Source organism: Cyprinus carpio, chromosome B11 (assembly GCF_018340385.1).
Source record: "Cyprinus carpio isolate SPL01 chromosome B11, ASM1834038v1, whole genome shotgun sequence".
NCBI classification, from domain to species: Eukaryota; Metazoa; Chordata; class Actinopteri; order Cypriniformes; family Cyprinidae; genus Cyprinus; species Cyprinus carpio.
In genome coordinates, this window is record NC_056607.1 from 9,050,021 (window position 1) to 9,064,576 (window position 14,556).

Below are 14,556 nucleotides of genomic sequence, written 5' to 3' on the forward strand. Positions count from 1 at the left end.
GTGTATATTACAAAAATACACTTCAGCTAAAGGGTTAGATCCCCTATGGGATGGACATTTGTTATCATCGAGGACTATGGCAATGTTAACGGTGCTGAAATAAAATAAAACTGACATTTCCAAGCATAAAGTCCTTGACAAAAACAGGAAGATGTGCACTAATGGGATTGAAAGGCAATGCTTGTGTTTGTTGAATTAGTCATGTTTATTTACAAAAAAGGTTTACGGTTTGTTCCATCTAAACAGGTTAAAGCCAACATGAAATTGAAATTTCGCATCTATGGTCTTCCAAAGAATAACACTGCACACTTACATTCAGATTCGGATCTGAAAGCCTACATTTTACAATCAAATCGATTTCCAAGTCACACCCTACAGTATTTTCTCATTACTTATCTTATTTCATTCATAATATGTCACATTGCAGAAATAAAATGGGTTGTAAATGCTGTTTGTTGTAATATGATCACACTTCTTGCAATATTCAGGTTCTCAACTTAGGTTATGACCCATATATAGAACATTTTGCAACCCTCTTCCATTTTGTGTTTTGTCTTGAATTTCATTTAAATCTGCAAGCAAACCCAGTTTTGGTGTTCTGGGTAATAAATAAATAAATAAAAGTGTTTAAAACAATAAACAGGATGTTTCTGATCATTTGATTGCTGTTTTCTCCGATGTTGTTTTCTCCTCAAACAGACTGTCAGGTCTTTGTTGCGTTGTTCTATATATTGTGTAATATGCAAATGTTATACTGCAATGCAAGTTCAAACCCACCCAAACATCCCTGAACTGCTTAAATATGTGCTTCATGTACTCAGATGGCTGCCAAGCGCTCAGTTACATTTGAGTTTGTAATCAAGCTGGTTTCATCCGAATAGAAGCACTTATCTGAGCATCAAGACTCAGCCACCCCAGCCCATCAGCCCTCGCCGTAAATGAGTTTAATCAGTGTGCTAATTATGTCATTTGGTACATTTAACTCAGTGTGAAACTTTGGGCTTTATTGTGTAACAATCTATTGTTCCTCTCTGTGATTTAAAAGTGGCGAGCTAATGTCATGCTTAGTACAAGATTCCTTTGTTTGGCATGCCTTCAAACGGGATTCTGTCTCATTTTGTGTTATCTCAAGACACTTTCAGAAGCATCTTTGTGAGATGAAATACGGGCTTGAAGTGAGCAGTGAAACAGTGCCACCTTTTGACTTATGGCAGCATCACGGTCCTTCTTGAGGCTTTGAATGTCCAATTCCAGCTATTCCATCTCAAAGAAAACGCTTGGCTTCAGGTCAGAATGGAGCTACTGCCAGAGACGAGATGAACAGAAACCCCCCGTCCCCATGAAAGATCGATGATAGTTGCCTGAAAATGCATTTTATTATAATATCGACTGGCCTGGTTCTCACTTCTCATATGAATAAATAATAACCCAAGATGCTCAAAACCTCACAGAGGTGTTTGATTAATTTTCTAAGCCGGATAATTCTTCTGGCCTTTCAGAGCAGCCAATAAGCAGGGGTTATTTGCGCATGTATGATATTTTCATGTTTTAGTTTCCACAAGATAAAGCGTATGCCTGTATAAATGGAAAAATTATAGGTATTCTCAAATACACATGTATTTTATATGTTTAATTACTATGGTACTAAATGATTATATTCATGCACCACGGTATTCCAACCTAAGGCATTATTCCAGTTTCCAAAAACCAACCCATTCCCTTGGTGCCTTGTCCAAAAACCATGGTAATTCTGTGTGAAACCTGTGTGAACAACCAACACCGAATACCAAAATGCTTCCTTTCTAATATCTTTTATACTGCAATAGAGCAGAGCAGTGTGATGCAACTAAATTCGATTTCTCCTATTCTAATTCCCTGTCCACACTGAAAACAAAAATGCTTGATATGACTTAATCTATGTGCTGGTTTAACAATCTAAAACAGTGGACGTCTAAAGTATGACACAATCTAAATGTTATCCATATGAACAGTCTCATATACAGATCTCCATAAAGTAGCTCCATAGCAATCTCTATATTAGACTGTTCATATGGTTAACCCGCACTACTTTCACACTGTGGACTCACTTTCTGTTCTTTCATACAAATGCAACTTCACACGATTTTAGTTAATACTGAAATAGTAAAATTGAAAAATAGTAAATATTGAAAATCACCTCAGAGGACATGAGTATAACAAGTCATGATGAAAAGGAAGTAACGACAGTGATTAAAAAAGGAAAAGTGTTTCCTTTGCGTTTTTTGCATACAGATGATAACGTTGTCAAAATGATTCCCATTCACACGGATCTGCAAATCAACTAAAAACGCTGCATGCCAGGCCAGTAGTTGTCAATGTCACTTTGTAAAGAAACACTACGAGACTATATACTGAACGCAATATGCATGCGCCTGACCACCATTTTCACAGATTTGCGTTTTTTTGTAGTTTACATGGAGACAATAATGGTATTGTTTAAAAAAAACTTGCACTTTAAAACCCCTTTTCAAATGTTTGTTTTCAGGGTCCCAAAATGCCATTGTCAAGTTAATGAGTGGAACGTATAACAAGTTTTCACTTTTTGGTTGAAAACATTGTATAAATAGCCCCTATCCTTCAGACATGCCAGAAAAAATGCCAGCCTTTTCAATATTTGCCCCTTTCAGCCACTGGTTAACAAACAAATAGCCCCAACCCACGCCATTGGTTGAGTCAGTGCTGTTGTGTTGGGCAAGATGGGTCAAAACAAACAGGGGAATTTTCATTGGGTAACAGTGTTCATAGATTTAGAGAAAATTAACTTGTAAATTGCTAACAGTTGTCGTTAGACTTGGGATAAGTTTTTTAAAGTTTAAATGTTAATGTACAGTATAGTAAAGTAATATGTGTGTATACACACACACACACACACACACACACACACACACACACAGGTGCATCTCAATAAATTAGAATGTTGTGTAATAGTTCATTTATTTCAGTAATTCAACTAAAAATGTGAAACTCGTGTATTAAATAAATTCAGTGCACACAGACTGAAGTAATTTAAGTCTTTGGTTCTTTTAATTGTGATGACTTTGGCTCACATTTAACAAAAACCCACCAATTCACTATCTCAACAAATTAGAATATGGTGACATGCCAATCAGCTAATCAACTCAAAACACTTGCAAAGGTTTCCTGAGCCTTCAAAATGGTCTCTCAGTTTGGTTCACTGGGCTACACAATCATGGGGAAGACTGCTGATCTGACAGTTGTCCAGAAGACAATCATTGACACCCTTCACAGGGAGGGTAAGCCACAAACATTCATTGCCAAAGAAGCTGGCTGTTCACAGAGTGCTGTATCCAAGCATGTTATCAGAAAGTTAAGACTGAAGGAAAAAGGGTGGAAGAAAAAGATGCAAAACCAACTGAGAGAACCGCAGCCTTATGAGGATTGTCAAGCAAAATCGATTCAAGAATTTGAGTGAACTTCACAAGGAATGGACTGAGGCTGGGGTCAAGGCATCAAGAGCCACCACACACAGACGTGTCAAGGAATTTGGCTACAGTTGTCGTATTCCTTTTGTTAAGCCACTCCTGAACCACAGACAACATCAGAGGCATCTTACCTGGCCTAAGGAGAAGAAGAACTGGACTGTTTCCCAGTGGTCCAAAGTCCCTTTTTTCAGATGAGAGCAAGTTTTGTATTTCATTTGGAAACCAAGGTCCTAGAGTCTGGAGGAAGGGTGGAGAAGCTCATAGCCCAAGTTGCTTGAAGTCCAGTGTTAAGTTTCCACAGTCCGTGATGATTTGGGGTGCAATGTCATCAGCTGGTGTTGGTCCATTGTGTTTTTTGGAAACCAAAGTCACTGCACCCGTTTACCAAGAAATTTTGGAGCACTTCATGCTTCCTTCTGCTGACCAGCTTTTTGAAGATGCTGATTTCATTTTCCAGCAGGATTTTGCACCTGCCCACACTGCCAAAAGTTGGTTAAATGACCATGGTGTTGGTGTGCTTGACTGGCCAGCAAACTCACCAGACCTGAACCCCATAGAGAATCTATGTGGTATTATCAAGAGGAAAATGAGAAACAAGAGACCAAAAAATGCAGATGAGCTGAAGGCCACTGCAAAAGGAGCCCCTACCAAGTATTGAGTACATGTACAGTAAATGAACATACGTTCCAGAAGGCCAACAATTCATTAAAAATTGTATTTTTTTGTTGGTCTTATGAAGTATTCTAATTTGTTGAGATTAATTGTTTGTTTTTTGATAAATGTGAGCCAAAATCATCACAATTAAAAGAACCAAAGACTTAAACTACTTCAGTCTGTGTGCACTAAATTTAATACACGAGTTTCACAATTTGAGTTGAAATAATTGAACTTAAATGAACTTTTCCACGACATTCTAATTTATTGAGATGCACCTGTAATATATATATATATATATATATATATATATATATATATATATATATATATATATATATATATATATATATATATATATATATATATATATATATATATAGGCCTATATACATAATTGCTAGTTGGTGGTTAATAGACCATCATGACTCGTGATTTTTCTTTATTGCATCACACGCTTGAGGTGTAAACAGCTCGGTTAATTATAATGGAATCGTTCTAGTTTTGCCACATCCCGTTGTGCCACACACTTGCCGCGTCGACACGCAGCGTTTCGCTTGAGGAGAGATCGGTCAGTCGGTCTCTAGAGCCCCTGCTTCTCCTCAACCTGGCTGCATTCAACCTGTTCCTCTCACCTCTTTCTGTAGCTTTTGGCATCACTCAAATGCCGCTGAATAACTAACTCACTCTTCACCTTTATTCATGAGGCGTTTCATCTCTTCTCTTCATGTGTCAGTTTCTTCACAGCTGTCTGGACAGGTTTTATGGAAGTCCAGGGTCCCACAGACAGCTCTGGCTGAAATATTTTTCACTGTGTGTTGTTGGGAGCGTTGTAATGAATGGTGCCATTCAAAACCAAAATGCCATAAAGAAAAGAGATGAGAGCTGGAGAGATTGAAATGGCCCAGGTGACCGACTCCAGACTGCTCTGTCCTTGTAAAACTTTACCGTGGTAAGCATAGTTTCTGCTCAAATACACTTTACAGAGAGTACTGTGGTGGTACCAAGTTATATCAGACTTTAATGCTATGAATTATGATACTCTGACCGTGCTTATGTACATGAACACAAAAAAGGTATGCTTAGAAGTACTTTGGAGAGCCATGAAATATGTATAACCATGGTACTGTCACAGTACTTTTTCAAAAGGAAATTTGGTAGCACTTTATTTTACAGTCCTGTTCCTCATGTACATACTATGTACTTATTATAATAATTACAATAACTATGTAATAACTAGGTACTAACCCTGAACCTACCCCTAAACCTAACCCTAACCCATGTAGTTACCTTGTATTACCAGAACTTTCTTATATAAATACACTATAAGTACACTATAAGTACATGTAAGTACACGTACTGTAAAATAAAGTCCAACCGGAAATTTACATGGCACTCCAATGTGCTTTGACCATGGTAAGCGTAATTTCCATGGTACTGTGATAGCTGGTACCTTGGTACTTTATAATATAACATGTTTTTGAATGATAACAATACTCATGTACATAAATACCACAAAAAGTGCTACCATGATTACTCTGGCGTATATATATACCATAGTTTATATCAAAATGATATGGTATTACCACTATCACTGTACCATTGCACTGCCCCAGTACCCTCTTAAAATGGTATTTAGATGGTACCCGAAGGTACACCTAAAAATCTAAATGTTGGTGTTATTCATGTTAAAGCCATAACAACATGGCTAAAGATGTGAATTTACATTCCTAAAAAAATTCTCCTAACCATCTATAAAAAAAAAAATACACTAATGCTGCTTTAATTACCCACAGATTATGTCACATCTGGCTCTAAGGTATAACCTTGCAACAGGCAAAATAAATGCTTCTTTATTGCAACAAGAACAAAAAAGCATCATATCTAGGTCTTGTTGTTATTCTGTAACTATGTCCTAGTTATGGCAAAATGGCCTATTTGTGTATGGCAATATCTCACTTGAACATCCCACTCCTAATGGCTGTTTTATTTTAAACAATGCGTCTCAGTCCCTGGGCATACTATTATCAGCGAGTGCAGTCTTCGGGGAACGCTCGATGTGACGGCGCGTGGGAGGCCAACTCCAGCTCCACTCATCTGTCACCTCATAAGGGTTTCCATGGCAACCAAAGAGCGCATAGCAAAGTAATGAGGCAGCCCATAATTGTTCACCGTGACCTTGCTGATCCCATCAAGGTTGTATCCCTTGCCTCGGTGCTACGTGTCTGCGCAAATGTTAATGCGAAACCATCAGATGGATAAGATGCAGTCCCATGTTTAGGCCGTTTGAGTGAGGCTGGACTTAATCGGTTTTACAATCTAGCTGATATATAGAGTATCATCCAGGGGATGAATCATCACGCTTACGTCTGCCATAACCCGATTAACACAGGGGCTCGAACACTGCAATTTTGCAATTACACACAGATGCCAAAAGCCTCTCAGTCTTATTTATCCATATTCGCTCTTCTGATTGGCTTGTTTTCTTCAGACAATCAGCTCCTTCCTTCAAAACTGTCGCCGGATGCAGGACTTGGCACTGTCTCTGTCTGTGTTTACCTGTCTCTGGAGAGACATGACAGGTGGCTGAAATGCACTGTGGTAACAGCCATTAGTTATTTGCTAAACTGTCGTCAGCTCTCTCCGGATTGAATTTGGGAAAGACGATTTAAGGTGAAATGGGATGTTGTGTTTTCTGTCAGAATTACATGGATTTGCTGCAGGTTACATGCAACACTTTAGCAACTAGGAAGTCATCATTTTAGATATGGTTCAAGTGCTCACATAAGGCTTTTTGCATGCTAGAGTCATCATCGTTTTTCTTGTGCCTGTGTCTTTTTCATATTTTGGCCAAGAGCGGCTGTTCGTCAATAGTGCATTCTGCGCTAACCTAATTAGGGTGCATTTAAAAGGATTGCAGTGTATTTGCCAAGACCTCATATTTGTTTATCCAGAATAATCGCTTCTAATGATGATGTTTCCACAGTTGTTGAAGCAACTGGAAGTTTTTGAAATGTAAATTCATGCACATGAGTCTTATGGGCATATGTTTTCAGCAGAAGCGTTTTCTCTGTGACTAACTAATATCTTCAAAGAGTCAGAATGTACCTGCAGTTCAGAACATCTTATATAATAAGACACAAGTGAGCAAAAATAGTTCTGCAGCTACTTGCAGTTTTAATACTCTGAGTAAATTGAACTTGTGAACTTGTAACCCAATTTAGATTGAAATTAAAATGTAGAAATATCCATATTCATGTGGTTTCACTTTCGATTTTACAGTAAGTCCCACAGGGTGGGGGGGGGGGCAGCTCAATAAAGGTGCAGCTGACAGATTCCAACATTCTTCAAAATATCTTCTTTTGAGTTTAACAGAAACAACATGAGGATGAGTAAATGATGATAAAACTTGGGGTGAAGTAACCCTTTACTGAGATTGATTGATTGATTGATTGATTTTTAATTTTATTTGTTAATTTAGATTTTCCTGTGGGACCCTTTATTAACGCACTTGTTTTTCTTCATACTAAGAAAAAGTACCCTTGTAAACTCAAATGCTATCAGTAGTAAATAGTAAATAAAAAATCAGTAAAAACAGCAATATTGTCATTGTCATATAAAGTTTAAAAGAGCAGCATTTATTCGAAATAGAAATGTTTAATAACATTATAAATGCCTTTACTGGCATTTTCAATCAATTTAAAGCATCCTTGCTCAATAAAAGTACTCATTTATTTAAAAAAATCTTACTGACCCCAAACTTTTGAATAGTAGCATATGACAACAATTGACTCTTGAGAGAGAAACATCAGTGATAAAAGCGATACTGAGAACCACACGTCTTCTACGCTGCAAAAGAGCAAACTTTATGCAATAAAACTTTCCTTTGGAGTAAAACTGACTAATCTGATGTGTATTTTTAAAAGGAAAGTCTGACAACGTCACTCAGCATCCTTGACTTACAAAAGTGTTAAAGCCTCATAAGTTAAAGCTACAACAGAGATCTTCACAGATTGCTTAGCATGAATGTCAGAAATTGAAGGATTACTTTGTACTTCAAGGAAAGTGTTTCCGTCGGAGTGTTTTGGGAATCAACACTCCTCACCTCCCTTTTGTTTTGTTATTGTACTCTTGCTTGTGGCATACAGACTTATATTGGTTTAAATTAAACCTGAATTAGGAGTAGATTGTTTTACATTTTCTCAAGAAAATGTGCATCTGTAAACAGTTTATTATAAGAATGATTATGTAAAATGAAATGAGTAAGAAGCCATACAAATTGAGAAGCAGATGGTGTGAGAATACTAGTCTTAAGTATGAGCAACAGTAATAGTGAGGCTTGGTTTGGCAAACACCACTCTGGCTAACCTAACGGTTAAAAGTAAACGCAGTTAGCATGTGAACCATTACAACCTTTTACTAATAGAGACAGAAAATCAATTGGGTGCTTTATCCGACTTCAGAAACTGGTGAGTAATGAAGGGAAAGGCTGAAATAATAGGGTTTTAAAAGAGAAAATTGCTAATATGATGTTTGCTAGAACAAAGAAGTAGCTTAACTGCACAACTGGCTTAAGAGTTAGCATGACATGAATAGCAATACAAACAAAATTAATTTTCAGCAAAGGTTGGTTGGTTCTTGACTGTTTACTGTTTTTTCTCCATTAATATCAGTCACAAAAATGACAAAAAGGTCAAGATATCTGCTTGGTTGGCTTGGTTTGTTGTGGTAGGCACTTTACATGGCACAAATCAGTACTTTGTGTGTCTGTGGGAGATATTGACAGTGGCAGAGTATATACCAGTGTCATATCTATCAGTCTTGAAGCACTCTTGGGAACCGTACACCCAGGGCTCATGAGGCCAGAGTCTATTTTCAGGTCTCATTTCATCTTGGTCCGGCAGCGGCTGAGATTTGTACCAATTAAGGTGATAAAGACAACAGGCTGCCATATTTCTCTCTACACCAAGGCTGGAAAATTCAGGCCAGCGAGAATCCTTGAGAGACCGCTATGATGAATACTCTTCTTCCTTCACAGGGCAGTGCTGGGTTGCAATATAGCACGCTGACCTTTCTCATAAGATCGTTTTGCTGGTAAGATTCATTTACTAAAATCCCAGTATACGCATTAATGCTGCATGGGGGCACATTTTCACTTCTTATTGCCTGCTCTTCGAGTGGACTCAGCGGGAGAGCTTTTCCATCCACTCAGTTAGGGCTTAATTCGATGTGTTATCAGTGCTCCAGTAACCGGTTTGTGGCCAGAGATATGAAGCGGACACATGCAGTGATGGATGTGTTTTTGTGAATTTAAAGAGCTCGCCGTGCTGTCAATAGTTTGAAATCGCTGTTTCACACTGCTGTCCTTGACCTGGCTTATATTTTCATTAGGAGCCTCTTGACGAAAGGCACTGTAAATGAAATAAAGCCTGAGCCGCTGATCTGATACTGATGAAAGGTGAATGAGTCATCGTCAGAACGGGCCTCGCTAGAAAGTCACCCAAGAACTGAGTGGCGCCATGCAGAAAATCCAATGAAAATACTGAATGATACATCTCCCTTTAATTTATTTCATGTTTAGAAATACAATGTTGGGAATAGTGTTCTTTGCATTAAAATACATACATAAAATTGTTCATTGTCTGCTTTCAAACACCATTTGACAATTATTTTTAAATCTAGAATGGCATTTAAGATTATACTGTAAGTTATACTGCCACATGAACAGTGTTGGGAAGGTTGCTGGAAATTTAATAAGTTACAGATTACAAGTTACCCTATTTAAAATGTAATATGTAGTGTAACTATATCAGTTACTTTATTAAAGTAACAACAGATTGCATTTGATTACTTTTCTACATTTTTAACGAATGTTTTCAACTATAAAACATTTTATACCAGGCAGGGTTAACCCCATGGTAGTACTCAACAGTGATTACTGTCATCACTTGAATTAAGATTATAATAAATGTATGTTAAAGTACAGTCTCCACAAAATCAGACTTTAGCACCTCTTTTTACTTTGAGACCATTCTGAGGTTAAATACAGATTGAAAGTCATAACAAGAAATAAATATTAATACAAGAAATACTCAGGTGTATAACACACACATTTCTTTCCAGTCCTCCACACTCACTGAAGCCTTGTTCGCACTGCCAGTACTTGGTCACTGCATGTCGCCAGTCATTGTACTGCTCAGTTTCTAGTAGGCGTTCCTTTTTCTAGTTGCCCTAGTAACAGTTGTGAGCATCTCTGCTGCCAAGATGTCTTTTCATGCCATTCCATGTTGGGATTGAATGTGATTAAATACGTTTTTTTTCTTTCTTTTTTCAGTTTGTTTGTACAGCTGATCACAAATGAGATGTATTGGCAGTTTAAATGTCATTCTCTGTTGATAATTTGCTGCCAAAAATCTGCCCACAACATTTTGGTGAAGGAAGCATCTTAGCAAATGCAGAGCATCACACAGGCAACAATCTACAGCACTGTAGCATTGTGGTAGAGTTATGCACAGGCACTCCTTCAGAAAATGTACAGTTCTACTCTTAATTCTCGCTCAGATGTCAACAAACTCATCATGCCACTGCACATGAGAGGCCGAACTGCTCATCCACAGTGATCTCAAAGTGGTATTTTCCAGGAAGTGCGGAGGATAAGTCATGGTGCCTCATCTTCCACTTTCACACCTGAGTTACACTCTGCCCCAGGCAGCTCCAGCTTCCACTATTAGATAAAAGTCTGAAAATACCAAGCATCACCAAGAGAGCCCGCCAGGCCATGTCTATCACTCGATAACTCCACACTGCATATAATGTCAGCATCAAATTGCTTGAAAATTGTATTTTTTATTATTATTTAGAATGGAATGCATTAGGACTTGTATGAGAGCTCATTTTTATTAGTTAACTAGTCATGTACTGTAATTGCAAAAAATAAAGTAATTCTAAAATAGTATTTGCAACTTTTTATCGCACAATCTGACTTTATTTCTTTATTTCAGTTATTTTCTGCAATTCTGAGTTTATATCTCACAGTTCTGTTTTTTTCTATGCAATTCATACATTAAAAAAATAAATAATAATCAGAATTGTGAGATATAAATTCAGACTTGTGAGTGGTTTGGGTTATACGTTAAAAATGTTGTGTGTGGTTTTAAGTAATTTTTTTATAAATTGTAGTTTTATATCACAATATAGTTAATTTTGCTTTAAATAATGTCTTTATGATATCAAAATGTTTGATACCATAAAATGTTGATTATATTTGTCACCAGTATCAGTATCACAAAAGAACTAATACTAGCCTAAATTAAAATAAATAAATAAAGATCACTGAAGACAAGTACACAGTCAGCGATTAAATAAGAATGAGAAACTAATAGGACAAAAATCACAGTAGAACAAATAAGTAAGAAATGCTACATATATTGTATAAAGTAATCAAATGTATAAAATCACTGCATATTATTCACTGTGTAAATTAAATATATATATTTATTCTCATTATAAAGTTACAAAAGTGATTTAGTCCAGAGCAGTGAGAGATTTTCTCTCTTTTGTAGTTTGATTAACATGAATGACAGACAGCAGGAATATTAGACTGCTGTCACTTTAAGAGCTGCCCGGATCCAATATACTGTTACACGTGTTTTTTTTTTTTTAAATGGCACAAATCTGGGAAGAAAAACCCAAATTGTGAAATGTAAACAAGCAATAGCGAGAAAAACAAAAACAAAAGAGAGATGTAAACTCAGAAATGTGAGAAAAATATTCATAATTGCAGGTATAAACTCAGAATTGTGAGTAATATTCATCACAGAATTAAAAAAAGGTGGGGGAAAAAAGGTAAAGGACTTCTTTCTCACAGTTCTGACTTGCAGCTGCAAGTTTATATGTTGTAATTCTGAGGTTTTTTTTTTTGTTGTTGTTGTTGTTTGTTTGTTTGTTTGCAGAAATTGAGTTCCATAGGTTATGCATCAATTCTGGCTGGTATGTGAATGCTTAAACTGAATTTCAGGGGAATGTTCCTGAAACAGAAGTCACGTGATCCACATTAAGTCGACACAGACTAGACTAGTCCCTAGTAGGTATTCTTATTATATCAGTTATGCTGTTCTGTTATTTGGCTTCATAATTCACTGAGACTCTGCAGTCTGAAATACTTTCATCATCCCAAGGAGTGCATAAATCAGCGCTAAATTAGCAGGGTGTTTTTATCAAGAGGCTGCAGCGAGACTGTCTGGATGAGGCAGACAGAAAATGATCACCAGGACGCTACAAATTTCTCACCCCATGCCCTCTCGTTAGCATTTCATCCCATGCATGCTAATTATGTGGTATGTTAATTTTTGTGATTTTTTTTTTAAATTGGCAATCAAATTCCACAAAATGTGTTTTTTTGTCTGTACCAAGTACCATCTTTATAATTAACTCACAGTTGCCATCCTCCGCATGAAATCTTGCCCATGGACGAATATGAACATCTACTGTATGATGTGAAGAGAGTACAATTGGATTACGGAGACTATTATGCCCAGTTTTGGGGTGATTTTTCATGCATGATTTTACCTCTTTTCTAAATTTAGTTAATCAGGACCAGATAGTCCCTGCTGGCATTTTTCTGCACATATTTTAAGAGACAAAATGCAGAATTCTCTGTAACGGATTTAAAAGTATTCCAGATTCAACTAATAAGTATGCCAGAAGTACATTAAAAAAAAAGAAAACTTATGTCAGACTCTGTTCCAACCTTTTATTTAAAGAAAATGTATTTGAAAATCAGACAAAAAGATTTGAAAACTTAAATGAGGGAAAGAACTACAATCCCATAAAGCACTGCAAATGACAGTCCAATTAAAAACTATTAAGTATTAACTATTAAGCAATATAATGTGGGTTAACAGGTTGTTTTCGCTCTGATTGAGAGTTAATACTAACATTTAAAAAAAAAAAAATCTGGAAACAGTAGCAGTTTTTGTGATGCCCTTGGAGACATTAGACTCTGTTAACATCCTAAGAAAAATTGCTGAAAGTCCTTGTGTGTGTGTTACAAGTCCAGAAAGACTTAATAAGGTTCTAATTTGACCCCCATCACCTCAAGCAATATAATTGCATCCCACAGTAATCCTAAGATCAAAGGTTCTTTTAAAACTTTTGACACCCTACTTAGTTCACAAATGAGAGTCGCACAACGGATAAATGGAAAACACCCAAGCATCCCTTCAGATGATGTGGAATCAGTCATGATTGCAGCTTCTGATTCCTGCTTTTTGGTTTCAGACATCAAACCATGCCCCAGGCACCTGCTGTTCTCTGTATTGTAGTTAATGTGTTGTCCTCATGCTTGGGAAGCAGCATCTTCTATTACAACAGCACAGTGCAACATAAAAGTGGCATTTCTTTTGACATTATTCATTATTAACGACACTTGGTGGACTGCGGAGCACAAAACACGTCTTTTATTGTGTGCGTGGGTGTACATCTTTCATGTTTTATCACAAAGACGCCCTTAGTGTTGGACTTCTCGCCGTAATTACTTCTCGTGGGTTATCTGCACAAGCGGGTCAGGTCTCCAGTGGACTTGGCAGGCTACGGCAACATAAGTCTGGACAAGCGGTGGTGGAAATCTAGGGCAACTTGGAGCTTGATGTTGTGATTGGCATCGCCTGGTTCAAAGGAAGGACTCGGGGAGCTATATATAGATTAATTATTGTTGCACAAAGACGTCCTTCTGGAGTGTTTGCAGATAAGATGTTTACAGACTAGGCTAAAGAAGAGAGGAGGGGGACAGGGCTGTGTGCCATTCAGAGCTGAATCAAGAAAGCCTTTTAAATGTATAAATGGAATTTGAACAGAGGTAGCAAACAAGATTTGAATTTGAATCTGCATACTGTACATTTGCTGAAAAAAGGCTCAGTTTTGATATGAATTCATCTTAAACATTTTATCAGACGCTGCTATTTCTAGAAATATTTAATAATAAAAATAATCAGTATTTAAACCTAATACTGAAATTTAAATTGTATTTATTTTTATTATAAATGTGGTAGATATTTTGAATAATGTTGACAATAAAAAATCTATTTTAATTAACTAAATTAATTGAACTAAATAAACTTCATCCATTTAAGGCAATACTGAATTGTAAAAATATCTAATCAATTCTAATGTATTCTATGTTTAGAAGGCATAATTGAAAATTAGTCCAAATTAATTAACCTTAAACATTTTATCATACACATAACATTTGTGCTATTTTTAGAATTAGAATTTTTAGAAGTTTAAAATTTCTTAAATATTTTTTTATTTATGTATATATATATATATATATATATATATATATATATATATATATATATATATATATATTACTTAAGAAGTGTGTGTGTGTGTGTGTGTGTGTGTGTGTGTGTGTGTGTGT